Here is a 17,524-nt window from a genome sequence, read left to right on the forward strand (position 1 = left end):
TCAATATTTCAAGAAAGCAGCAGCAGAATAAGCCCAGCATGTCCATACGTGCTCAGAGGCTGGCCCTAACAAAGGCTGCAGTCAAAAAACAAACTGAAAGAATGAACAAACAAAAAAAAGAGTTCTTTACAGGGGGCTAAGCACTTTCCAGTATCCCATCATAAATACAGTAGGGATACTCAAGACAAATTCAGAAGAAAAAAATTATTGCAAAACATCTACAAGCAAAGCCTGAAAGAAAAACACAGCATAGACAAAAATTCAACTAGAATTTCTAGAAAAGATGAAGAGTTTTTTAAACAGTTAAAAATATGCTTTGGTCAATCAAATGAAAATGTGAGAGGAAAAAGCTGGAAAAGAAATGAGAAATATGGAAAAAAGAATCAGGAAGAGAATTAACAACTTGGCATAAGAGATATATAATCTTGCCCAAGCTACAAACTACATGAAAATTAGAATGGACCAAACAGAAGCCAAATATTTCTCCATGAAACAATAAGAATATTAAAACAAAATCAACAGGAGCAGTTGCTTGGCTCAGTGGATAGAGCACCAGGCCTGGAGATGGGAAGACCTGAAATCAAATCTGGCTTCAGACACTTCCTAGATGTATGACCCTGGGCAAGTCACTTACCCCCAATTACCTGGCTCTTACTGCTTTTCTGCTTCAGAATCAATATTTAATATCAATCCTAAGTCAAAAGATAAAGTTGTATAAGAAGAAAAAAGGCCACAGGCCTTAAAAAGAGAAGAAGAAAAGTATTTCATAATAAAAATAATCTGGAAAAGGGACTGAAGAGAAAAAATTTAAATCTAAATTTTAAAGTTGAACTACCTAAACGACATGATTAAAAGAAGAGTCTAAACATCAACTTTTGAGATATTTTGAAAGAAAAATGCCCAGATCTCTTAGAATCAACGGGCAAAGTGGAAATGGAGGGAATCTACTGGTCCTCTCCTGAAAGAAGCCCAAAAATGAAAACTCCCAAACATATTATAACCAAAATCCAGAATTCCTAAGTCAAAGACAAAATACCTAAAGTAGCCAGAAAGAAAGAATTTTAGCATCAAGGAATCACCATTACAATCATACACAATTAAGCAACTATACAAGAGGTGGAGACGGCATAATTTTTGCTGATTAAAAATATAAAATTTAACTAAAAAAAAAAAAAGATGCTGGGCACTACAATTGAGTTTGGAGCAGAAAATGAATCCTTTCCAACTCCGAGATTTTTTAATGTACTATTCTAAGTCACTAAGGTCTTCTAATGGCTATAGCAAGTATCCACATGTGTTTGTTTTTATTGTTTATTTTTTAATTCAATGTTAATTTAAAATGCGTTGTAACAATGTCAATACAGCATAATTTTCTGAAGGGAATTCAGCTAGCCAATAAATATTTAAGTACCTACTACGTGCCAGGCGCTGGAGATACAAGAAGGGGCAAAAGACAGACTCTGACCTCAAGGAGCTTACAATCTAATAGAAAAGACATCATGCAACAAATATATACAAAGCAAACTATATGCAGGATAAATAGGAAATAATTCAGAGGGAAAGCACTAAAATTGAAAGGGGTTGGTAAAGGCTTCCTATAAAAGAAGGGATTTTACTTGAAACTTAAAAAGGAAGCCAGGGTAGTCAATAAGCAGAGTTGAGAAGGGAAGGCATTCCAGGCATAGGAATCAGCCACAGAAAATGCTAAGAGCCAAGAGATGGAATGGCTGAGTTTAATATAAATTTAATATATTTTTGCCTATAGTTGTCACAGGCAATAATAAACCTTACAGGTTGCCTATGACCATACTGCTCTAAGAAAAATCTTCCACATTATTCCCCTGTACTGCCCTCTTCAGGACAACAGTAAAAACAAAAGAAAGTATTTTACATGACCAAAGGGCAGAGAACTAATAGAACACTCTCAAGAAATCCTATCAGGCTAAGTAGATAGACACCATTACAACTGCAATGCTGCCAAAGAATACATTAAAACCTAGATAATAGCCTATATTTAGACACTGCTACAGCAGTGACTACTATAGATATACAGTATCAAAAAATAATAATTAATGAATGAAAGAAAAAAATGTTCCCCACTGTCACAAAAAGAAATATTTGTAAAATTTAAAGCATTACAGGGACAGCTAAGTAGTTCAGTGGAAAGAGTCAGACTAGAGACAAGAAATCCTGGGTTCATACCTGGCCTCAGATACTTCCTATGTGACCCTGAGCAAGTCATTTAACCCCAACTGCCTAGTCCTTATTATCACTCTTCTACTTTAGTATAGATTCTAAGAAATAAGAGGGTTTTTTTTTTCATTTTAAGCATTACATAGTAGTTGTTAACCACTAAACAGTGAGAGATCTACTGATTTGCACAAAGAATGAGTAGTGAGAAGCATAAATATTCCTTGAATCTTAAGACAAATATTTGCATAAAGCCTTAAATATCACATAATATAATTATAAAAGGATTATACAAAAGATTATTTTACTAGAGGGAGACAGAAATGACAATTATATGTACTCAAGAGATATGTGATACTGGCTCCTCTCATTTATCATTATTTATTTATAAATTACAGTATAGGCTTGATCATTCTGGCTCAAATGACATAGTCTGTGGATAAAGCTTCTTTCTTCTCATATTTCCTTTAAAATAGAAGCTGTTGTGACTTCTATTTTTACTCATATCTCTTATCAATACTACATATAGTATTGATTTAGAGGTTTACAACTAAAACTTCTAGAGAGCTTCTCTAAGTCATTAGTTTACTCTGCATCATCCTTTCTTATATTTTAACATATTTTTATAAGATCATAGGATCATAAATTTAGAGCTGGAAATGATCTTTTATGATATCTAGTAAAACGTCATTTTACAGATGAAGGAACTAAGATCCAGAGAAATGATTTGCCCAAGATTTAATGAACAGTGACAGAGACAGGATTCAAATCTAGGTCTTCCTCCAGCAATTACTACAACTATAATCTTAAAGAACTAGTCACTTTCCTGGGCTTCAAATGCCTAATCTGTAAAACAAGGGGGTCAGAGGTTAATGGTCACTGAGGTCATTTCAGGTATAGAGCTATCTATCTCCTGATATGCCTATCAGCCTCTCTCCAGCCTAGATTTCTTTCTCTTAGTCTTTGTTCCTCACTGAATTATTAAAAACGTGGATTTCTCCTGGAGATTCTATACCTCTATAATAGCCCTTTTTTAAGACTAGCTACTCTTTTTACTACTTCCTCTATCTCAGAAAGCCTGAGAAGATATACATTCCTTGACCTCTTATCTCTTGCCCTATAAGTCAATCACCAACTCTGAAGCTAATTTCATTCAACTATACTATTCTTTCTCAATCTTTGTCATTGTCACCTAAAAATTTCATAGGTGTTCTACCACCTTTCCATACCTTTGAAATCTAGCTTCCAAACTTGCCTTCAACCCTTCCCCTGACATAACACTTAAAGAGACTTCAACACAATGCTGTTAACCTTCCAACATTCTGTTTTCCTAGTTCCTTCAATGCCTCAAGTCATCTCTACTTTTCTGCAAATCATTCATCAGGGAAATTCAAACCTTAATTTTCACCATCCTGATAGGTTTCTACCTCCAATAATAACCAAAATGCATTTTTAGTCCTTTAAAATTTGCAAAAAACTTCAATTTCGTTATCACATTTGAGTCTCATACTACCACTGTAAGACATATTTCAAATATTATTATCTCATTTTAAAGTTGAAAAAAACTAAGGATCAAAAAGGTTAAACAGCTTGTCCAGAGTCACACAAGTATCAGGGACAACAGTAATGTCCAAGATTCTAATGTTCCCAAACCTAATATTATTTCCAATACAGTATCCTCTTTCCAAGATCCTGAATTTTAAAATCTCTCTTTTCTGTCTTCCCATTTCTCCTGCTTCCTTAATATTCTCATATCTGTTCTGTCTTCACCATGACTTCTGATCCATCAATTCCTTCTTATTTTTCCCTTATCACCTTGGTTTTACTTCCCTCTCACCTCAGTTGTGACACTCTTGTCAACCATTTCAAAAATGTGTTCTTCCTCTAACCTCAAATTCCTTGCTCCCTTGAAATTCCATCTCTGCTAATTTTCAACCCTAGGTAATTCTTATTCCTGAGCAGTCTAACAGTACACTAGAGAAAAATTATAAAATTGCTGACTAAATCCAATGAAAAATTATGCCACTTTAATCTCAACTGAATCCTCACTGCATTAGTGTTATCTTTTATCTTTTATATCCCTTACTGATTTTCAAGCACATTCTCCCTACTCCAACAAGTTTCAATGATATTACATCCCACTTGGGTGAGAAGACTAAGGTGTTTTTTGTTTGTTTGTCTATTTGTTTGGGGGGGAGGGGTTTTAGGTCTGGTCTAAGAGCAACTGCTCACATTCATATGGCATTTCAAACATCAACTATCTCAACTAAGTCAGATTCCCTCTTCTATTTTTTATAAACTTCTCAATGTCTCCATTCATCCTTTCTCCCTTTCCCACCAATGCCAAAAAAACAAGCTGTCCTCTCTCCTTGCCAAAGCATATAATTCTATACCCTCTGTCATGTCCCAGTCTCTCCCTCAACTACTCCTTTCTGTCATTCTACAAACAAGCTTTAGTCCTCACCAGTCCCCTACACCATTATAAGGAAAAAAAACCTACCACTCGACTAAAATCCTATTTTTCTTTTTTTTTTTTTTGCCATTAACCTTTTTTCAAGAACAGTCTACATTCTCTGCTTCTACTTCCTTACTAGCAGCTCACACTTCAACCCTTTGCAATCTATGATCCATTCCCCAAAATATTACTAACAGCTCTTTTTATTGTAGCAAAGAACTAGAATCAAAGTGCACATCAACCAGGGAAGAGCTAAAAAAAAAATATGGTATATTAATGTAATGGAACAGTATTGTACCATGGGTAATGATGCTTAGGATGAATTAGGAAAAACTTGGGAAGACTTGTATGAACTAATACAGAGTAAAATGATCAGAAATAAAACACTTTATACAATATTCACAGTAATGTAAAGAAAAACAATTCTGGTTGATGTCTCTCAAAATAACTTATCAAAATGGATTCTGGAGAGACAGAACCCACAAAATAACAACTCTGAAAGACTATAGAACTCTGATCAACAATGAAAAATCATGACTTGAGAAGACTGAACAAAGATGCCACCCTCTGCTGGCAGAAGTGTTGAACTAGAGATAAAGAGAATGAAGAACACATTATCTGTCAATGTGCCTATGTTGTTTTTGCTTCATAACACTTAATTATTACAATAAATTCTTCCTAGTACAGGGCCAAAGGATGGAGTAAAGACTGAAAAGTGATAGAAAAATAAGAAATAAAAGGTCAGAACAAGACACAAATGAGGAAATGTTATAACTATGTTAAATTTAATATATATTTAAAAATAAACTGTGTATCATAGTTTTATGGTTTTATAATCCTTTTTTGTTCTCTGAAATCTTCAATATTAAAGTTTTTTGGTATTTACATTCATAACAAAAATGATTTTTTTAATTAGATGATCAGTATCAAGTTGGATGTCACAGTCAGAGGTAGGTGCAACACTAGCTAACTAAGAATTTAGCATACATAATTAGATAAAGAAGACTAATATGGATGTAGATGATCTGGCCAACAAGTCACATGGAAGCTGGACTAGAGTCAACTCGAGCGTATCTAAGAGTTTGGAATTTCAGCATTATGTGCCATCATATTAGTAGCTCAAACTCAACAAGAAAAATAAAAAAAATCCTAACTATTCCATTTTTATAGTCCAATTCGGTCAGAGTTTAAAGTATGGGCCAGGCAATATGACAGTAAAGGAAAGTGATAAATGTTGACAAGGTAGCAAAATCCGGACATTAATACATTGTTGGTAGACCTGTGAACTGATCCAATCATTGTGGATGTCAATTTGAAACTATGCCCAAAGGGTCATAAAATTGTGCATAATAGCACTGCTGGATCTGTACACCACAGAAATCATTAAAAGCAGGGGAATGTTTATAGTGCCTCTTTTTGTGGTGGCAAACAATTGGAAATGAAAAGATTGTCCATCGACTAGAGAATGGCTAAACAAATTGTGGTTTATGTTAGTGATAGAATACTATTTGTGCTATAAGTAATAATGAACAGGATGATTTCAGAAGTAGCTGGAAAGATGTACATGAACTGATGCAGAGCGAAATAAGTAGAGCTGGGAGAATACTATACACAGTAACAGCAATATATAATGATCAACTATGAAAGACTTAGTTACTCTCAGCAATGCAATGACCTGGAACAATTCTGAAGGACTTAAAATAGAGAATGCTATCCATCTCCGGAAAAAGAACTGTTGGAATATGATACAGATCAAAGCATATTATCTTTCACATCAGTTTATTTACAATTTTATTTTGGAGATTTGTTTGAGTGTGCTCTTACAACACTGGCCAAAATGGAAAAATTTTGCATGATAATACATGTATGGCTAAGATCAACTTTTTACCATCTCCTAGTGGAGGAAGAGGGAAAAAAGGGAAGGAGACAGTTTGGATCTTATAAATTTGGGAAAACCTGTTGAAAATTATTATTGGGAAAATGAAATATCTTTGAATAAAAATATAAAATAAAGTATGGGCCAGGGTACAGTAGTAGAAAGGAATGTAAAGGTTAATTGGAGTCAGACAGTGGGGAAGGGGAGATTCCTGAATGTAAGCAGTTTAAATATTTCCATCATGCTTATAATGAATATCTTTTACTCTTACCTCTCTCACCCATCCACACCTAAAAAATTTCCAGATTGTTTTTATTTTATCTTAGTAATATTTTTCAAATGTATTCCCTCCTTTTCATTTCTAATAATAACCCTAATTCAGCCTAGAAAGGGGAGGTCCTAGGTTCAAATCTGGCCTCAGACACTTCCTAGCTGTATGACCCTGGGCAAGTCATTTAACCTCCACTGCCTAGCCCTTACTGCTCCTCTGCCTTAGAACCAAAACACAGTATTGATTCTAAGACAGAAGATAAGGTTTTTTAAAAATATATAATAATAATAATAATAATAATAATAATAATAATAATCCTAGTTCACTCTCTCATTACATGGATTCTTAATCTCATAACTGGTCTTCTTGCCCTTTCCAATCCATCCTTCACACTAATGCCAAAACAACCTTCCTAACATACCATTCAGATTGCATCATTCCCCTGTTCAAAAACGTTCAGGTAGTTTTCTCATTACCTAACAAATTATAAAGAACAGATTCTGGCATTCAAGGCTTTTGTACTCTTGTCCCTACTTTTACACTTAGCTTATACAGTGTCCTTCACTATAATGTATGTTCTGAGCAAACCAGAACACAGTTCATCCCCCCACTCTCATCCTGCCATCTTTTATTTTCATGCTTTTCTTTATGCCATCATCCATGCATAGAAAAGATTCACCTCCTGACTTCCCTACCTTTCTTTTGAGGTGTCTCTCTTCCATTAATATCCAATTCAAGTATTAGCTTCAATTTAATTTGACAAATATTTATTCTCTAGGAAACCTTTCCTGATACCTCTTTCCTCCATCTAAAAGTAATCTCTTTCCCCTTAAATTTTTCATAGTGCTGTTAAAAATTTATTCTAAACTTAGTAAGCATAAAATATACAAATAAGAATTTCAAAAATCCTACAAAAATAGATATTATTTTCAGCTTAACATAAATAACTTTAATAAGAGTTATTAAAATATCCTACTTGTTCTTATGTCCTCTTTTACAAAGTTTTTCATCTTTATAACTTTCCAGATTGTGTTGCTGGTTTTTAAAAATATAATCATAGTCAGTGTGTATATGGTTGTTCTGCTACTTTCACTCTGTATTTCTTAATTAAAAAAAAATGGTAATGCAACTTAGTGGATAAAGTACTGACCTCTGAACCAGAAATATCTGGGATCAAGTCTGTGATCAAATATTTATTGTATTATCCTGGTCAACTTAACTTCAATTTCCTTATCTGTAAAATGAACAGACTAAATGATGTTCTCAAAGTTTCATTCCAATTCTAAATCTATGATCATAAGATCCTATAATATAGATTGTCCTATATTTCATTGACTTCCTCATAATGGTGTTCTCTTATGCCATAAAAATATCTGTATACATTCATCTATTACAATTATTAGGCAATCAATATGCACTTATTGTCCTACCTTGTGCCAGACACTATGCTAAGTATTGGAAATACATTTCAACATATCGGTTTGTAGAAAATGTGTCTTGAAGGAACTGAGAGATTCTATGAGGAAGAAGTGAGTCATATGGGTTGTTTCCCCTTTTTTGCTATTAATCAGTAACACTGCTTTGAATAATTTTATAATTATGTCTTTTTTTTTCTTTTGGCAATATTTTCAAAGAACAATCTCAATAATGTCTGGTGAAAATGGAATTTTTCTGCTTAGGGTGTCATGAGCTCTATATAAGTATTTTTATTTGTATATATGCATATATGTATTTATATTTGATGGTAATTTTATTCATTCCACTTCTTCCTTCATTCCTATCACTTTACATATTTAGTACTTAATTTCTATTGCTTTCTTTTTTCCAAAGCTCAGATTCTCAAGAGATTTTTCCTTTTAATTTCTCTCATATGTCTAAACAGTCCTGGTACAGAACCACCAAGAACACAAAGCCTATATTGCCTCACCATAAAAGACATGCTATGACCTGGTCTTAAAGCAAATGCTGGACCTCAGGCCCTCTTTGTTATTCATTTTTACACAATAGGCTCTGTCACCAAATTACCATAGTTCAATAAAAGGAAGCAACAAGTGCTTCCTCTCTGCCTTATTTCTCATTCCTTCTTTTTGGAAATAGTCAAGTACAACATTTTGGCACTCACTTTCAGTGAATGGATATCATTTGTGATAAGATATCTGACCAGTACCCTTATTCTACAGAAATAAGATCCACCTTAGAGCTAAAACTACAAAGTAATGCTAAAAGAGAATCTTTCCTCTTAAATGTAAGTACTCCTTACTCTTTCATCCTAAAGATAGGCTTACTTGCAAACACATATATGTGTATGTGTATATTATATGGGCATAATATAAACACACATTTATAAATGAACCTATCACTCTATGGTTGAAAGATCAAGAATGTAAGAAAACACCAAAAAAATTGCAGATAAGGAAGATGCTATCAAAGGCATCTTATAGCTAAACCTTTTATTTTTGTTTCTATTAAATTTCCCACAAAGCAAAAATTAAGAAATATTGAAAGGCAAATAAAACTTAGTTCTCGAATCTTCCTTTTTTTGCCCCACAGTCAACTCCCAGATAAGATTCAAAGGAGTTTTTAAGGAATAAAATCAAGAGTAAAATTTCCCATCACTTATAAATGGCTATGACTTGTAAGAATAATTCCACCACTCAGCATACGAGTGTAGAAGTAGGATATTTCCCTAATATACTTAGCCATAAATTGGGATTAGGGAATACTAAGGATCAAATTCTTCAGGGCATCATTATAGCTGTTGTGACTCTGGAAAAGGATATATGTTTTGGGATACTACTCCCAAAGCTACTTTCCTTAGTCATGATAGCATATGAATAACTAACTATATTCTTTATGTAGCAAGACGTCATTTTACTCAAACTCAACACACATACAAATTTAGGTACACATGACTGACAATCCAAAAAAAGGCAGAAAAATATGTAAAACAAAACATTTTAATTGCCCGCTAAATCTGTGTCACTTTCCCAATGGTCTAGTCTCACAGTGGTTACTCAATTACACTCATTCTTGCTCTGAGAAGCCTTGGTTTGAGTCATTACAGCTTTTCACCAAATATTAGCTCTCTCATCAGTCTATATTTTCAGTTCTCGCTTGTAACAAGTCATTTCCAAGTCAAAGCAATGTTTCTCTTTGTTTCATTAATGCTATTTAGTTATGAATAATGACTCCAAAGTACAAAATCTGTGATGCTGATAGCTCTGATAAGCATAAGAAAAGTCGTAAAGTTCCTATGTCTGTTTGTATAATAAATATGTATTAAAAATGGGGTTCATTATTGCATGATTTTCAACTTACACGAAGGGTCTTGAAACATACTGGTCAGGTAAAACCATGTATATAGATAATAGGTCCTGGCAGATCCTACCTGAAAAGCTTTTCAACACAAGCCTTGAAAATACAGGCTGGAAAAGATACTATGACAGGTCCAGCCAATTTTTTTTTTTTAGCTATGGCAATTAAGTCATTAAATCACTAAAGCTTAAAGTAGCTATGATCAACCAACAGAAAAAGCTCCTTGATAGCATGGTTAATGATCTTACTCATTTTTTTTGTATTTGTAACCCCAGTACATAATACAGTACCTGGCACATAGCAAGTTAATAAACGCTTATTGACTGAATGATGGGTTAGGAGGAAAGTGCAACCTCCATTAATGAAATCTCAGATCCTCAAAATACTAAAGCACTGTACCCCACAATCTGGACCTGTTCCACAATGCCCTAAAACAAACTCTTTAAGAGAAGAATCTCAAAAAGCCCCCAGATCCTTCTGATGTCAAGTTTGTTGTTTTTAATGAGAAAACTATAGGCTAATCTTAAATTACCAGTGAAGATGTGCTGAATTCACAAGAAGAATTTCCCCCAATAACAAAAAAAAATAAAATACAGAAATCAGCCAAAGTTAAAGAAAATCAAGGGCTGCTTATTAAAAATAATAAACTGAAAAATGTTAATTTTTCTCCACTAACAATAAATAAAAAAGGACTACACTAAAACACTCTTGAAGATATTAATAAGAGGTCTTCTTCCTTCCTCCAATCCCCAACCAGAATTCAATGAAGCAGAATAGAATCTTACCTGCTGTGACTTTATTTAGAGTGACTAAGGAGCTGAGAACCTTGTTAAAGTTCTGTCCCTGATACAAATCATTTGCATCAAATGTCTGAAAGGGAAAGGGGGAAAAAAATAAAGTTAGTAAAACTATAGATTTGTTTCAGGGTAAATCACATGCTCAATTATACAAATGATGATCATCATATAAATGATGTGACTAAGTTTATAAAAATGGAGAAACAATCTCAAAACAAGGCCAATAAGAACTCCCTCATCTGTGTTGAGTATCAGTTCCATTCTCAAAGCTTTGGTTCAATTTCTAAAATGTCAGCAATGATCCCCATACTGCCTGCCCTCTTTTAACCTAAGGATTAGGTTACTAGGTTAGTTCCTGGGCACTGCATTCAATAAATGTTTAGTAACAATGATAAAGTTTTGCTTTCCTACTATTGTTAAATTAGTGAGCTAGAGTAGTTCAACAAGGAAAAGGGTCAGAGGATGAGGCTCCTTTTCCTGTTCAGGAGAGGAGGGGTAAAATAGCAGACCATTCCAGAGCTAACAATGGCAAAGCACTAACTCACTAGAGTTCACACGTGAATGTGAAAGGCAAAGGAAAATCTGAAAAAACTATTCAGAATGGAAAATAAGAATAGTAGTCAAGAGACAGAAATTCAACAAGGCACTTATATACTTCTAAGCAAAATCTGAAAATTGCGTTCCTCCTGATATTCTGGTGCATATGAGAAGCTAATACGTGACACGTATATTACATATATAAGCTAAGTATGTGATAAGTAGACTCATCTGTATTAAAGACATGTATGTCAATAAAAAATTAATATTACCAATTATTTTTTGTTGTAACCTCACCATTTTGTGATGCGCCCTAGGTGGGTTGCCTAATCATACACACACATATACTTTTAAGCAGTACTTCCAATTTTTGTACAGAATACTAAACGTTAGACCAAAATTATATTCAAGGCTTCATTTTTCCCTCCATGGTAATGTCCAAAAACATAAAAATATACAGAGGTTGATAACTTTAAGGAAATATGTCAATATAATATGTCAGTGATAAAATAAATGCACATAAATCATCAGCATTTCTATGTATTTCCAACACATCACAGCAGCAAGAGGTAGAAAGAGAAACACCATTTAAAATCACATTAGACAATATAAAATACTTAGGAATCTATCTACCAAAATAAACACAGGAATTACACAAAAATAACTACAAAACACTTTCCAAACAAATAAAACTAGATCTAAACAATTGGAAAAACATTGATTGCTCATGGGTAGGACGAGCTAACATAATAAAAATGACCATTCTACCCAAATTAATTTACCTATTTAGCGTCATACCTATCAAACTACCAAAAAACGTTTTCACTGAATTAGAAAAAACTATAACAAAGTTCATTTGGAATAACAAAAGATCAAGAATATCAAAGGAAATAATGAAAAAAAAATGTGAAGGAAGGTGGCCTAGCAGTACCAGATATTAAACTATACTATAAAGCAGCAGCCATCAAAATGGTATGGTACTGGCTAAGAGTCAGAAGGATCAGTGGAATACACTTGGGGTAAGTGACATCAGTAAGACAGTGTATGATAAACCCAAAGAGCCCAACTTTTGGGACAAAAATCCACTGTTTGACAAAAACTGCTGGGAAATTTGGAAAACAATATGGGAGAGATTAGGTTTAGATCAACATCTCACACCCTACACCAAGATAAATTCAGAATGGGTGAATGACTTGAATATAAAGAGGAAACTATAAAAAAAATTAAGTGAACACAGAATAGTATACCTGTCAGATCTCTGGGAAAGGAAAGATTTTAAAACCAAGCAAGAGTTAGAGAAAAACACAAAATGTAAAATAAATGATTTTGATTATATTTAACTAAAAAGCTTTTGTACAAACAAAAACAATGCAGCCAAAATCAGAAGGGAAACAACAAATTGGGAAAAAATCTTTATAACAAAAAACTCTGACAGGGGGGTCTAATTACTCAAATATACAAGGAGTTAAATCAATTGTATAAAAAAATCAAGCCATTCCCCAATTGATAAATGGGCAAGAGACATGAATAGGCAATTTTCAGGTAAAGAAATCTAAAGTATCAATAAGCACATGAGAAAGTGTTCTAAATCTCTAATAATTAGAGAAATGCAAATCAAAACAACTCTGAGGTATCACCTCACACCTAGAAGATTAGCTAAAATGAGAGAAGGGGAGAGCAATGAATGTTGGAGGAGATGTGGCCAAATTGGGACATTAATGCATTGCTGGTGGAGTTGTGAACTGATCCAATCATTCTGGATGGCAATTTGGAACTATGCTCAAAGGACTATAAAAGAATGCCTGCCCTTTGATCCAGCCATACCACTGTTGGGGCTGTACCCCCAAAGAGATCATAGATAAACAAACTTGTACAAAAATATTTATAGCTGCATTTTTTGTGGTGGCAAAAAACTGGAAAAGGAGGGTATGTCCTTCAATTGGGGAATGGCTGAATAAATTGTGGCATAAGCTGGTGATGGAATACTATTGTGCTCAAAGGAATAATAAACTGTAGGAATTCCATGTGAACTGGAAAGATCTCCAGGAGTTGATGCAGAGCGAAAGGAGCAGAGCCAGAAGAACATTGTACACAGAGACTGATATACTATGGTAAAATCAAATGTAATGGACTTCTGTACTAGCAGCAATGCAATGACCCAGGACAGTTCTGAGGAACATATGGTAAAGAATGCTACCCACATTCAGAGGAAGAACTGCAAGAGTGGAAACACAGAAGAAAAGCAACTGCTTGAACACATGGGTTGAGGCGGACATGATTGGGGATGTTGACTCGAAACTAACACTCCAATGCAACTATCAACAATTTGGAAATAGGTCTTGATCAATGACACATGTTAAAACTAGTGGAAATGCGCATCGGCTATGGTGGGGAGATGTGGGGGGGGGGGGGTGAAGGGGAAAGTAAGAGCATGAATCATGTAACCATGTTAACTTTTCTAAAAAATAAAAATTATTAAAAGGGAAAAAAATTTTTTTAAAAAATATGTCAGTGATAAAAACGGAAAGACCAAGTCCACCATTTGGCAATGCAGAAAATAATCTTGAGTTTCTTGCATTAGGCCAGTGATGGGCAAAACATGGCCTGTGGGCCAGATGTGGCCCCCTAAAATGTTCTATTCAGCCACAGGACATTATTCCTAATCTGATAAATACAATAAGTAGGATAGAATATACTGCATTAGGCAAAAAAAGGCATAAATGCAAGAAACTTAATCACAGGTTTGCAAAATCTCTATAATTTACACATAATAAAAATACAACATAACCCTTCATCCAATGCTTATCAAAAAGTCCAAATAATCTAATCTAAGAATCAACATCTTTCTCAAAGCTTTAAACCATAGAGAAAAATAATGGACTGGAACAAGTAATGCTATTTATGGACCAAAATTATATAATTTTTTAAACTATAAGATTTCTCTGGGAAAATGTTAATAATCCAACCAGTGTACTTCAAATATTAGCAGGCATTCAGTAAATATTTTCTTTAACTGAACAGTCCATATTAAGCATCTAACAAGCTTATTGTCTATAAAAATTATCTATAAAAATACATTTATATGTATTATTTGTGTATTAGCCACATCTCTAAGATCAGAAATATCTTGTTTCTATTGCTCTGAACCTACACCTTCCAACCCTCTCCATTTTGTCATGCTTGAACACCATGAACCTTATGAGCACTTAAATTCTAATTGAAATTAAAGTCTTATGTAAGAGGTCTAGGAGAAAAGTTCATTTTTAAAATGTGTCAAAGTGGCAATAGGAGGAAAGAGGAGTTTCCATTTTATTAAAATACTTTAGTTCTGAAAAATTACTAGCTTTTTGCCTTATGTGTCTAGCATTAATCAAAAGTCATCTAAAAATGACTACATTAAATTACAGAAATAGGAACTGAACCTGGGATCCCACTAGTATAAAGAATTCCCAGATAAGAAAATTGCCTCTCACTAATACAAATCAGAACCTTTACTACAACTTAACAGTCTTAGGAAGTTATCAAAGTTACACAACCAGTACATGTCTTCCTGGCCATAAGACCCACTCTATCTACTATACCATGCTACCTCTCTCACTAAATCATTTAATTTTTTTAATGAGAGTGATAATAAGAAAGGAAAAAAGTTAAGAAACTACTTAAAAGAAGTGAAAAGTCAGCTATCTTAACTGTGTACTATACTTTAATTCATAAAGATTTTCTAAAATATCCTTTCACTCAGAATTAACAAAAGTTAATAGCAAAAATGAAACGCAACAAAGAATTTTTTTTTAGGGATCCAGACTATTTATAGAAACTCTATATTTTTAGTAATGTAGCTTTTAACATGAATGCTAAACCTGAAGTATCACCTGAGAGAGGCAGGAAGTAAGATCCCTACTGTAACTACCAAAGATACTAGACAGGATTCAGACATTTGATAAGAAAGGGGGTAATTTAACAACTAAAAAATTAATGACATAAGAAAGTAAATCTAACTACAAAGGAAAAAAAGCTACTTGATCCAAAGAGTAATCCAAACTTAAGAAATAGCATGTTTGGTTGTTTGGTTGTTTTTTTTCATTTTGGGTTTGGGTTTTTTTTCCTAAATCACTCAGGACTTTAGTTTTCTTACCAATTACATAAAGTAATTGTATTAAATAAGGCCTCCTAGGTAAAGGTATGTCAGGCTTAAATATTCAATAAACTCATCAGTCTGAAATTAAAATATAGATAAATTTTAACTAACCTTCATTGTAGAGAAAAAGACAGCACCTCACCAATCCAGTTAAATGCAAGAATAACAGGATGTTAAAAACATAGTTTCCTGTTGTTCCAGTACTATTCTTCTTTTTTACTTGGATACTAAGCACCATGTGATTGGTTGAAATTGCCTACCAATGGGTTCTACCATGATGTCAGAATTAGAGTGAATATACACACATATCACTGGTACTACTTAACAGGAAACTAGACAATGAAATGAGACAAATGTTTTCTATGGGCCAAAAGGAAATTTTAATATTAAGTGATCTAATACTCTACTGGAAGACAGTAAAATATTTACTTAAGTAGAAATAAACTAAAGGTAGGAATCAAAAGAAGTTCAGGGAACAGTGGAGCTTATTACAATGAACTTCTCACAAGACAAATCTCCAAAAACCATTTCAATTTCACTTATATGACTACCTCTTTAAAAATAGTGTAAATTTATATTGATGAATTAAATTCACATTTAATACATTATGGTGTTTCTTATCCAATAGCTTCTAATTAAAAATGTATTATTTAATATTTGTATTATTATAAATGCATTATTTAATAGCATTTAATTATTTAATTAAAAAGTGTTACTTAACAGAAATTTATGAACATACTAATTTCTCCCAAATGCCACGGGGACTTACGAGTAGCTAAGAAAAAGGACGAGAGGGGGCAGCTGGGTAGCTCAGTGAATTGAGAGCCAGGCCTAGAGACAGGAGGTCCTGGGTTCAAATCCGGCCTCAGACACTTCCCAGCTGTGTGACCCTGGGCAAGTCACTTGTCCCCCATTGTCTACCCTTGCCAATCTTCCACCTATAGGTCAAAACACAGAAGTTAAGGGTTTAAAATTAAAAAAAGAAAAGAAAAGAAAAGAAAAAGGACAAGAATATTTCTTTTAAGGAGCTTTGGGGTAGGGGGGAGAAATTAATTGGGGTGGGAAAGTTGCATTTTTTTTTTAAAAGAAAAAGAACAGGAAGAAAGAAGTTAAAAGTCATTCTTTAGGGCTTCCGGGTTAAGATGGCGGCAGAGTAAGAAGCAGCTCTTAACCTCTCCTGACCGAAACATACAAAACTCCTCAAGGGGACATAAAAACAAGTCCAGACGAACGGAGGAACCCCACAACAGGGCACAGCGTGGAAGGTACGTGGAATCGAGACATTTCCAAGCTAAAAAGGGCTCTCACTCACTCAATCGCGAGCTGAGCAACCGCCCCACCCCCACCCCCTCCACACTCACCTATAGCTCCGAACCCAGCTAAAAAGAAATAGAGCAAGTTTGGGGCACCCATCGAGTCATCAGCAGCTCCGGGACCTGTTCCTGACAGCAGCAAGACTTAGGACCCCATTAAGTCAAAAAAAGCACGCGAAATCTGAGCGTGCGCGCCAGAGCAGGACGCTGGGCAAAGAGAGCCAGCTGAGTAGAGGCGTGGGTGGAGGCAGAACTAAGCCTAAGTGGGGAACCAGTGCAGACGGGTATATGACTGTGGAAACAGCGCCCTGAGACTTGTAAAGAAACCTCCAGCAGAGGAACAAGCAAGAGGGCCCACCAGGGGGCTTGACCTTGGAAAAAACCAGAATTCAGACCTCAGGAGCCAATAGATTGGGAACAGACACTGAGCCCGAGGATAAAGCTGAGAAGCTGCTGGGCTAATGATGGCTACTCAGCATCAGGAGGTTCAGAAGAGAAAGAATAATAACAAAAAGAAGAAGTCTTTAACACTCGACAGCTTTTACACAGAGAAAATCCAGACAACCGAGCAAACAGAGGAGGAGAACAAACAAGCATCCGGACCCTCCTCAAATAAGGAAAACTCCTCACAA

At 34.4% G+C, this 17,524-nt stretch overlaps 1 protein-coding gene across 1 annotated transcript in view; it reads right to left on the reverse strand.

Moving 5' to 3' along the window:
• Positions 1–17,524, reverse strand: part of ARHGEF7 (Rho guanine nucleotide exchange factor 7) — a 321,898-nt gene that overhangs the window by 221,006 nt on the left and 83,368 nt on the right. Inside the window, exon 3 of the mRNA XM_044670524.1 lies at positions 10,893–10,977. The gene's annotated coding sequence lies outside the window, so the exon portion shown is untranslated. The remainder of the gene's footprint in view (positions 1–10,892; positions 10,978–17,524) is intronic.

This window comes from Gracilinanus agilis, chromosome 3, assembly GCF_016433145.1.
Source record: "Gracilinanus agilis isolate LMUSP501 chromosome 3, AgileGrace, whole genome shotgun sequence".
In the NCBI taxonomy this organism is placed as follows: Eukaryota; Metazoa; Chordata; class Mammalia; order Didelphimorphia; family Didelphidae; genus Gracilinanus; species Gracilinanus agilis.